At 40.6% G+C, this 11,816-nt stretch overlaps 1 long non-coding RNA gene across 1 annotated transcript; it reads left to right on the top strand.

Annotated features, from left to right (window-relative positions):
- Positions 1-4,824: 4,824 nt before the first annotated feature.
- LOC121023517 (uncharacterized) lies at positions 4,825-10,982 on the top strand. The gene is made up of 3 exons (XR_005787441.1): positions 4,825-4,836; positions 9,552-9,554; positions 10,876-10,982. It is a non-coding gene; the product is annotated as an uncharacterized LOC121023517 (long non-coding RNA).
- The last annotated feature ends 834 nt before the right edge of the window (positions 10,983-11,816 follow it).

Genomic DNA, 11,816 nt, shown 5'->3' on the forward strand with positions numbered 1-11,816 from the left:
TTCCCTTATAGGTTAAGGACTTTTTTCCCTTGCTACTTTCATAATTCTTTCCTTACCTGTGTATTTGTGAATTTGACTAGGATATGCCTTGTCAGTGGTTGGTTTTTGTAGAATCTAATGGGAGTTCTCTGCGAATCTTGGATTTTGATGTCTTTGTCTTTCCCCAGGTTAGGAAAGTTTTCCACTATAATTTGCTCACATAAACCTTCTACCCTTTTTCTCTCTTTATCTTCTGGGACTCCTATGATTCAGATGTTATTCCTTTTTAGTAAGTCACTGAGTTCTCTAAGTCTTGTATCGTGCTCTCTTGCCTTAGTTTCCCTTTTTTTTCTGATTAGTCTCCATAATTTTGTCTTCTATATCACTGATTCGCTACTCTGCTTGGTCCATCCTTGCCAACCATAGCATCCATTCGAGATTGCATCTTGGTTATAACATTTTTTATTTCCTCCTGACTATATTTTACTTCTTCATCTCTGCAGAAAGGGAGTCAATGCTTTTTTCAATGCCAGCTAGTATTCTTATTGTTGTGATTCTAAATTCTCATTCAGACATCTTGCTTATATCTGTGTTGATTAAGCCCCGGCTGTCATTTCTTCCTGTTCTTTCTTTTGGGGTGATTTCCTTTGTTTTGTCATTTTGGAGGAAGAATAAGAATATAATAAAATTAAAATTAACTAAAATCAACACAAAAAATCAAATGAAGCTGGATCCTAGGTGGGTTTTCATCTGGTTGTTGAAAGAAGCTTGATAGGATAGAGACGGGGGGGGGGCCGCAGAAAAGGAAAAAATAAGAAAAACCTTAAATTAAAAAAATAGAATAAAATAGAATAAAATGAAATGAAATAGAATTTAGAAATTTACAAAAAAACATGGTAAAAAGAACTAAAGAAAAAAATGTTTTCAGAAAATGAAACAAAATTTTTCTATTTTTGTGCCCAAGAAGAAAAAAACAATTTCAACAAAAGCAAAAAAGAAAAAAAAAAAGACCAGCAAACAGAATGAAACCCGAATGAAATTACATCCAGTTTTCCCTAGAACTTAAACTATGAAGCACTTTATAATCTGTACACAAAGCAGGTGGAGGAATTTGTGGTGGTCTTATAGGGCATGTGCTTGGTGGGCACAGTTGTCATGGCTTCATTCTCCACTAGGTGGCACTTCTTAGCTTACTGGAGTGGATCAGTGTGGTGCATGTGTATGTGTATGCTCATGTGTGGGAGAGGTGAAAATGACTTCACCCAGCTTCCCAGCCTCTGGCACAGGACCTCTGCACTCTCACCAGCCTGCAATCAAGCACCCCTCCTTTGTCTCTGGCTTCTGTCCATTCTCCACTTCTACGCTGTTTGCATCCAAGCCGTCAGCCTGCCAGGCGGCACCTGCCTCCTGAACTTTATCTCAGACGGGGCTGTGTTTCCAAACCCCTCACTTTTGAGAACACGGTGGTTTGGACCTGCTCTGACCCTCTGGGGGAGGGTCTCTGAAGCAATCGCCAGGTGCCAGCTTGCCCCCGGGAATGTTCCTGTGATCACCCTGTGGCAAAGGTTCAGAGATTGGGGCCAGTTGCCTGCTTGCCCCAGAAAAAAGGTTGTTCAATCAAGCAGTGGCAGTGGTTCAGAGATTATAGCAAATCATAACACACAATTGGCGCCAGGTTTCAATGCACCCTGGCTTCTTTGCTCCAATACCAGAAAACATGGCTGTTCTCCAGGGTCCACTGGGACTTTTGCTTGTGTGGAGGCCATATGGCCTTTACCAAATGCCCTCCTAGCAGAAGAATGGCTTCTCCCCATGTAACCCACAGACTCCTGGGAACTTGCTCCATGCCCTTCCTCCCCACCAGAGTACCACCAGGTATGAAGCTCTGGAATTTACAACTCTGGGCTCCCCCATTTACAGAGTCCTAATGGTATTGAAACCCTCTCCTTGGGGCGCCTGGGTGGCTTGGTCGGTTAAGCATCCGACTTCGGCTCAGGTCATGATCTTGAAGTCCGTGAGTTTGAGCCCCACATCGGGCTCTGTGCTGACAGCTCAGAGCCTGGATCCTGTTTCAGATTCTGTGTCTCCCTCTCTCTGTGACCCTCCCCCATTCATGCTCTGTCTCTCTCTGTCTCAAAAATAAACGTTTAAAAAAAAAAAAGAAACCCTCTCCTTTCTCCCCATCAATGGTTTTGGGAAACAGATTTCTTGTTCAGTCCCTTGTTAGTGTTTCCACTCTTTCTCTTTCTCTCCAGCTACTTTCAGTGAGAGTGATTTTCTTGTAATCTTCCCCTTTCTCTGTCTTCTTTCCACAAAAACAGCTCCCTATCCTCCACAGCTTCTGTCTCCCCCAATTCACCTCTGTGCTGCACACCTGCTGAGTTCTGTAGCTCAAGTTATGCAGATTGTTGGGTTAAGCCTCAGATCAATTTCCTAGATGTGCAACTTGGTTTGGTGCTGATCTAGCTGCATTTCAGGAAGGAGAGAAGCTGAGAACATCCATGCTGTTCCACCATCTTGACTCTAATTTGATTTTAGAAACACCATGTCAATCCCTTATCACTTCTTTTGTTTTTATTTTTAATTTAAATTTTAATTCACTAATATACAATGCAATATTGGTTTCAAAAGTAGAATCCAGTGATTCATCACTTCCATACAACACCCAGATATTATTACACCTTTTGCCACTGGAAGAGCACAGGTAAGTGCTATTAATTTAGCTTTTTGGGCAGAAGTATGTGTTGGAAAGGATTTTGCCTCAATGGTGTTAGTTAAGCTAACTATAGCATATCCAGCTTTTCTTTCTCCCTTATCCATGAAGTTACTGCCATCTATAAGCCAATTATTTGCATTTTCAACAAGGGAATCTCTTAAATCTGGTCTGCTGGAATAAATAAGATCGATAATCTCTGAGCAGTCATGTTCTAGCATAGAAGTATGATGGTCGGGCCCAGGCATAAGGGTAGCTGGGTTTAAAGTCTGACCAGTTGTAAGTATTATTTCAGGTATGTCTAAAGGCATAGCCTTGTATTAAGTAAGCCAGCCTCCAGTCATCCATTGGTGGCCTTTGCTCTCTCAGACACTTTGGACCTGATTTAGAGTCATCACTGTTAAGGACTGTCCATATTAAATCTTGGAGCTTTTTCTACAAGGAGGACTGTTTCCACCACTGATCAGAGACAGACCAGCCACCCTTGTTCTACATTATCAAGTGGCTTTGAAAGCTAGCCCACTGTCTTATTTCATTTTCTAATTTCTGGGTAAGAAAATCCTGTCCCTGTTTTTCTCTCACCTATAAAGTGAAAGGTCTTTCTAAATTTGGTAAAGCCAAAGCTGGGGTTGATGAAAGCTTAGCTTTTAATGTTTGAAAGGCCTTCTTCTGGGCTTAGGCCAGAGTAAAAGTTTTTCATTAGGGCCTTGAACTGAGTCCTGCAATGTTCGGGCCAACAGTCCAAATCCAGGAATCCATTAGTGGCAAAAACCCACCATACCTAGGGAAGTACAGAGTTGTTTTTTGGAGTTGGGGATCCAAGATCTAATAAAGCTTTTTTTCTGTCAGTAGACAGGGTACAATGACCTGAAGTTAGTTCATATCCCAGATACTGGACTTTTTGTTTAGATATTTGTGCCTTTTTGGGAAAGACAGGATACCCCCTGCCTGCCAAGAAATTAAAGTTACAAAATTACTATCAGATGTTTCTTTTGTGGGACTACAGATTAAAAGATCATCCTATAGTCCCTTGAGGCAAGGATATATCATGTATGTCTCTGCTAAGTGCAGCCCTGAATGGGTGAGGACTCTGCTAAATCCCTGCAACAAGACCACCCACGTTAATTGAGCAGCCTGTGGGTTTAAAGGCTAGGCCCATTCAAAAGCAAATAATGCTGTGTTTCTTCACTTAGAGGGCTAGAATAGACAGCATCCTTTAAATCAATTGGCATCACCAGGGACTGAATAAGAATAGTATATGGATTTGGCACAATGCAATGGATAGATCTATTTCATTTATTGCTCTTAAGTCTTGTACCATTCAATATTCTCCATTTGCCTTCTTTACTGGTAAAATTTGAATGTTAAAAGGATAGTCACAAGGCCTTAACATACCGTGTTTGAGAAACTTACCAATGAGCTTCGTAGTCCAACTCTTGCCTCAGGGTTTAAGGGATATTTTTTATGAAGTATGGTGGTTGGGTCTTTTAAGGTCACTTTAACTGGTTGGGCTTTAAGAGCCTATCCTGGAACATCACATTCCCAGAGCTGTGGATTTGTTTCCTTCCAGGTATTAGAAGAGTTATCAGGGTAAGGTTTTAATTCTCTAGATGTTAAAGAGAACAAGCCATCTTCCTCAAGCAAATCTGCTCCCTAGTTTATATATGAAGTCTCATCCAAGTAATGGAGTGACAGAAGGACTAGAAAAACATGAGTTTACTAGCTGACTTTTGTATTTGCAAATTAAAGCCATTCCCTGAAGGCGTCTTTGAGTTTGCCTCTCAATACCAGGAATTTTATGGTTAGAAATTCTGGTAGGACCAGAGTGCTGAATAAGAATAGTCTAAGCAGACCCTGTATCAATAAGGAAATTGATAAACTTACCTTCCACATCCAAAGTAATCAGGGCTCAGTCATCTTGATGTCACAGGCAGCCCAACCAGCCTCAGAAGCCCCCTCATGCCAGATGCTCAGGTTCCTGCTCTCAGGTGGGGAAGTGAGTTCCTGTCTTCCTGTCTCTGGAGTGGGAACAGTCTTTCTTCCAATGTCCTTCTTCCTTACAGGCAGGATATGGCCCTGGTGGAAAGACTTCGTTTGGACGTTGCTTGCTCCGATGTCCAATATGACCACACCTATAGTATGGGGTCTTACCTGGTCCTTTATTTGATGATGCCTTTTTCTTTGGCCTATGGTTAGTCTGGCATTGTGGGGAATCCTCAATAGGGTCAGCTAATATATAAGGCTGTATTTTACCCTGCAATTTAGGTCTCCAGTCCTTTTCATGTCTTAAAGCCATATCTCTATTATTAAAAAACCCCAGTAGCTATCTCTGGTAGGTGCTAGGTGGGGGGTTTGAGGGCCTAAAGCCATTTTAGTCCATTTTTGACAGGTGTCACATGCCAATTCACTTATAAAATGTATGTTTGATATATAGTTCTAACCCAACTATATCAAAGTTGGGTCCAGATTTGTATATTTACATATGGCTTATATCAAGTGACCATGAGATAGAGCTGGATTCTCATCAGCTCATAGAGTAACTTTCTGAATTTTATCAAAGTTGACAGGTTTAGTCTTCTTTTTTCATTCCTTCTATAAAACTAGTGATTATATGGTCTTGTCTTTACCTTCCTATCTTCTGGATAATTTGAACATGGTTTGGTATTTGGAACAGCAGTGACCCCTACCACATAGAGATCTCTATCTTTGGCTGCTAGTCTGTCAGCAAATTCTTGAGCCCTTGTGTAGATATGGTTCTTTTCCTCAAGGGTGCAACAACAAGTTTATATAATGGATCTATCTTGCCTGATCAAATCAAACATAATGGATAATTATTGAAAACCCTCAATAAATTGAGAAGTGTTTTTGGCATATTGTCCTAATTATTTTATCTGAGCCAAGACTGCCATGGAGAACCCAACGTTGACTCTGATAGTGCCCATCTCTCTACTAACAACCCCCCTAAGAGGATGGAATCCAGATTTAGGTAGAACTCCCAGAAGATAGGGAGCCCTGCATCTGGCATGTCCAGCCCAGCAGGAACAAAGGGGTCTTGGGGCTTGTAAGGAGGAGGGACAGTAACAGAATCAATGTCCCCTTTGTTGAAACTGGCCAGTGGTTCCTCTGTGGTCCATGTTTGTTAAGAGAAAGGTGCCTCTTTGGACAATCATCCAATATGTTGAGAGAGGGGTTATTAACCTGGTTTGTAGCCAAATACATTCTGCAAGAAGCCCTTAGCCCTTAGAAGATCTCATTGGTATATAGTAATAACATTTATTGTCCCATTAATGGGCCATTTTTCCTTATCTAGGGAATTCTGAGGCTATGCATTATTGCAGAAGATGAGCCTTCTTTTTTTTTTTCAATATATGAAGTATACTGTCAAATTGGTTTCCATACAACACCCAGTGCTCATCCCAAAAGGTGCCCTCCTCAATACCCATCCCCCCCACCCCCCCATCAGCCCTCAGTTCGTTCTCAGTTTTTTTATTTTTTTAAAGTTTTTTTTTTTCAACGTTTATTTATTTTTGGGACAGAGAGAGACAGAGCATGAACGGGAGAGGGGCAGAGAGAGAGGGAGACTCAGAATCGGAAACAGGCTCCAGGCTCTGAGCCATCAGCCCAGAGCCTGACGCGGGCTCGAACTCACGGACCGTGAGATCGTGACCTGGCTGAAGTCGGACGCTTAACCGACTGCGCCACCCAGGCGCCCCACAGTTTTTAAGAGTCTCCTATGCTTTGGCTCTCTCCCACTCTAACCTCTTTTTTTTTTCCTTCCCCTCCCCCATGGGTTTCTGTTAAGTTTCTCAGGATCCACATAAGAGTGAAACCATATGATATCTGTCTTTCTCTGTATGGCTTATTTTACTTAGCATAACACTCTCCAGTTCCATCCATGTTGCTACAAAGGGCCATATTTCATTTTCTCATTGCCACGTAGTACTCCATTGTGTATATAAACCACAATTTCTTTATCCATTCATCAGTTGATGGACATTTGAGCCTTCTTTAAATCTTACAACCCTAATTGGTTTCAATGGGTTAAGAGATACCTGGGGGGCTGAGGGGGATCTTTGGGGACTGAAGAGTAAAATCCCATGTTTCTATAAAAGTGGGCAAGTCCAGGGGCGCCTGGGTGGCGCAGTCAGTTAAGCGTCCGACTTCAGCCAGGTCACCATCTCGCGGTGCGTGAGTTCGATCCCCGCGTCAGGCTCTGGGCTGATGGCTCAGAGCCTGGAGCCTGTTTCCGATTCTGTGTCTCCCTCTCTCTCTGCCCCTCCCCCGTTCATGCTCTGTCTCTCTCTGTCCCAAAAATAAATAAAAACGTTGAAAAAAAAATTAAAAAAAAAAAGTGGGCAAGTCCATTACCATAATACCCCCCAACTCCTGGGTGGCATCCCACTCAGGTTAATGTCAACTGTTCCCAGTGTTCCAAGCAACAGAGGCATCCCTCAAAAAGCCAGAAGAACTGGTTTGTTTACTGAAGGGATATCAATGCTCCTTCACTTCCCTATTGTAGGTTCTGGTAGATGCACCTGCTGTTTTAAGCCATGGAGATGCCAAGAATTTTCAGGGAGAGATACCTAACGTTACAATTTACGTAGTCTGTAGAGGACACTTATGAAGAATAGTAAAGATGGAAATCCAGCATGGCCTAAGTGACATTCCAATACATGTAGTCTTTTGCAGCTGAGTTCCCCAGGAAACCATCCCTGGTTGGGTTTTAACTCAATCCAGTACTGGTGTCAGCTGGCTCTGAGCAGAGGTCTCACAGCCAGATGTAGCTTAGACCAGAGATGTGGAGGGGATCACATTAGACCAATGGGGAGGAAACCTTACATGAGAGTCTTAAGATTGACAGCCATCCTAGTGACTTAGGTGGCTGTCCTATGCTCAAGAAAAACAGCTGTATAAAAGAAAAGAAAGAGCAGACATCAAGTTTCTTGGTCCTATTACCATTCCATCCAGGGTACTAGCTCCCAGTCAAAAGGCAAACCTTTATTTTCTCCTCTAGGGTTTTGATGGTTTCCTGTATCACATTTAGGTCTTTCATCCATTTTGAGTTTCTTTTCGTGTGTGGTGTAAGAAAGTGGTCTAGTTTCGTTCTTCTGCATGTTGCTGTCCAGTTCTCCCAGCACCATTTACCAAAGAGACTGTCTTTTCTCCATTGGATACTCTTTCCTGCTTTGTCAAAGATTAATTGGCCATACATTTGTGGGTCAAATACTGGTTTCTCTATTCTGTTCCATTAGTCTATGTGTCTGTTCTTGTGCCAGTACCATACTGTGTTGATGATTACAGCTTTGTAGTAGAGGCTAAAGTCTGGGATTGTGATGCCTCCCACTTTGGTTTTCTTTTTCAACATAACTTTGGCTATTCAGGGTCTTTTGTGGTTCCATACAAATTTTAGGATTGTTTGTTCTAGCTTCAAGAAGAATTCCAGTGCAATTTTGCTTGGGAATGCATTGAATGTGTAGATTGCTTTGGGTAGTATCAACCTTCTAACAATATTTGTTCTTCCAAACCATGAGTGTGGGGTGTTTTTCCACTTCTTTGGGTCTTCAATTTCCTTCATAAGTTTTCTATAGTTTTCAGAATACAGATCTTTTACAACTTTGGTTAGGTTTATTCCTAGGTATTTATGATTCTTGGTGCAATTATAAATGGGAATGATTTCTTGATTTTTCTTTCTGTTGCTTCATTATTGGTGTATAGAAATGCAACTGATTTCTGTGCATTGAATGTGTATCCTGTGACTTTGCTGAATTCATGGATCAGTTCTAGAAGCTTTTTGGTGGAATCTTTTCGGTTTTCCATATAGAGCATCATGTCCTCTGCAAAGAGGGAAAGTTTGACTTCCACCTTGCCAATTTGGATGCCTTTTATTCCTTTGTGTTGTCTGATTGCTGAGGCTAGGACTTCCAACACTATGTTAAACAACAATGGTAAGAGTGGACATCCCTGCTGTGTTCCTGATCTCAGGAGGAAAACTCTCAGTTTTTCCCCAATGAGGATGATATTAGCTGTGGCTTTTTCATATATGACTTCCTCAGCCACAGCAATTTCTTGTTTGACACATCTCCAAAGCCAATAGAAATAAAAACAAAAATGAACTGTTGGGACCTCATCAAGATAAAAAGCTTCTGCACTGCAAAGGAAACAATCAACAAAACTAAAAGGCAACCGACAGAATGGGAGAAGATATTTGCAAATGACATGTCAGATAAAGGATTAGTATCCAAAATCTATAAAGAACTTGCCAAACTCAATACACAAAAAACAAATAACTCTGTGGAGAAATGCGCAGAAGACATGAATAGACACTTTTCCAAAGAAGACATCCAGATGGCCAACAGACACACGAAAAGATGTTCAACGTCACTCATCATCAGGGAAAAACAAATCACAAACAAACCACAGTGAGCTACCACCTCACATCAGTCATAGTGGCTAAAATTAACTCAGGAAACAACAGGTTTTGGCAAGGATGTGGAAAAAGGGGAACACTTTTGCACCACCGATGGGAATGCAAACTGGTGCAGCCACTCTGGAAAACAGTATGGAGGTTCCTCAAAAAATTAAAAATAGAACTACCCTATGACCCAGTAATTGTACTACTAGGAATTTATCCAAAGGATGCAAAAATGCTGATTCAAAGGGGCGCAGGCACCCCAATGTTCATAGCAGCACTATCAACAATAGCCAAAGTATGGAAAGAGCACAAATGTCCATTGATGGATGGATAAAGAAGATGTGGTATATAAATACAATGACTCATGATGTTAAGTACCTCTCACATACTTGTTGGCCATTTGTATGTTTACTTTAAAAAATTGTCTGGGGCCCCTGGGTGGCTCAGTAAGTTAAGCAACCAACTCTTGATTTCAGCTCAGGTCATGATCTCACAGTTCGTGGGATTGGGCTCAGTGCTGACAGCATGGAGCCTGCTTGGGAGCTCTCTCTCCCTCTCTGCCCCTCCCCCTGCACTCATGCACTCTCATGTGCTCACTCTCTCTTAGATAAACATTTAAAAAATTAAAAAGAGCTCATCTGATCCTTTGCCATTTTTTTTTTTGCTACTGAATTATAGGAGTGCCTTATATATTTTCAATATTTACCCACTATGAAATATATGGTTTGTAAATATTTTCTCCTATAGATTATGTTTTCATTTTGTTGATTATTTTTACCTTTTCTTCCTGTGCTTTTGTTGTCACATCCAAAAATTATTGCCGAGACCACTGCCTGTGCTCACTTCAGCACATACACTAAAATTGCCAAGAAAACTACCAATAAGCTTTTCCCCTAGGTTTTCTTCTAAGAGTTTTATAGTTTTTAGTCTTACATTTAAATCTCTAATCTAAGTCAATTTTTGTGACTGGTGTAGATAAGGATCCAATTTCATTCTTGAGCATGTAGATATTCAGTTTTTCCAACACCATTTATTGAAGATACTATCTTTTCATCATTTGTGTATTCTTGGTGCCCATGTTACAGATGAGCTGACATATGCATGGGTTTATTTCAGGGTTCTTCATCAGTTCCGTTGGTGTATGTGTCTGCTCTTATACCAGTACCACACTGTTTTCATTACTGTAGCTTTGCAATGTAATTTGTAGTCAGAAAGTATGCTCCCTTCAATTTCGTTCTTTCTTAAGATTGCTTTGTCTATTAAGAGTCTTTGGCAGTTCCATATGAATTTTAGGATTGTTTTTTCTATTTCTGAAACATGTCTTTGGAATTTGATAGCAATCTACAGATTCAGTGCAATCCCTTTGGGTAGTATGAACATGTTTTCCAGTTTTATTGAAATATGAACATAATGTAAGTTTAAGGTGTACACCATGTTGACTTGATAATTTGCAAAATGATTACCACCATAGCAAGGACTAATACCTCCATCCCATCACATAATTACTGTTTTTTGGTGGGTTTTTTTTTTTTTTTCTAGAGAAAGAGAGCATGAGCCAGGGAGGGACAGAGGGAGAGAATATTAAGCAGGCTGCACACCCAGTGAGAGCCTGATGGCTCTCAAGACCATGAGACACAACCTGAGCCAAAATCAAGAGTTAGTTTCTTAACTGACTGAGCCACCCAGGCGCCCCAACTGTTTCTTTTTTTATGGTGAGAACATCTACAATCTATTCTCCTAGCGACTTAGAGTATATAAAATACATTATTAGCTATACTCACCATGCTATATATTAGATCCCTAGAACTCATTAATCTTATAAATGAAAGTTTGTACCCTTTGACCAAGATCTCTCCATTTCCTTCACTCCCCAGCCCCTGTTAACCACTTTACTCTGAGTTTGGATTTTTTATATTCCCCATATAAGTGATATCCCACAGTATTTGCCTTTCTCTAATTTATTTCACTTAGCATATACTCTCAGGTTTCATCCAATTTGGCGCAAATAGCAGAATGTACTTCTTTAACAGGGCTGAATATTTTATATATGTACATATGTGCATATTTATACACACACACATACATATTCAAATATAGAGCACACACAGCGCATCCTTATCCATTCATTGTTGACCCTTAGGTTGTTTCCATATCTTGCCTGCTGTGAATAATGCTGCAGTAAATAGGGGGATGCATATAGCTCTTCAAGAGCCTGTTTTTCTTTTCGATGGCTATATACCCAGAAGTAGGATTGCTGGATTGTATGGTGGATTTTTTTGGTTTTTGGTTTTGTTTTGGTTTTTGGTTTTGTTTTTTAAGGAGCCTCTATACCAACTTCTATAGTGGTTCTATCAATTTACATTCCCACCAATTTTGCATAATGCCAACATTCGTTATCTCTTGTCTTTTTGGTGGTAACCATTCTAGCAAGTGTGAGGTAAGATCTTTCCTGTGGTTTGGATTTGCATTTCCCTGGTGATAAGAATTGTTGAGCACTTTTTTATAAATCTGTTGGCTGTTTATAGATCTTCTTTGAAAAGAAGTCTATTCAGTTCCTCTGCCCAGTTTTATATCCGGTTGGTTGTTCAGTTGTGTGAGTTCTTTATATATTTTGGATATTAACCCCTGATCAGATACATGATTTATGAATGTTTTCTTCCATTATGTAGGTTTTCTTTTCATTTTGTTGGTTGTATCTGTTGTTGTGCACAA

The sequence above is a fragment of the Herpailurus yagouaroundi genome, unplaced genomic scaffold, assembly GCF_014898765.1.
Source record: "Herpailurus yagouaroundi ecotype Mexico unplaced genomic scaffold, PumYag 557, whole genome shotgun sequence".
NCBI lineage: Eukaryota > Metazoa > Chordata > Mammalia > Carnivora > Felidae > Herpailurus > Herpailurus yagouaroundi.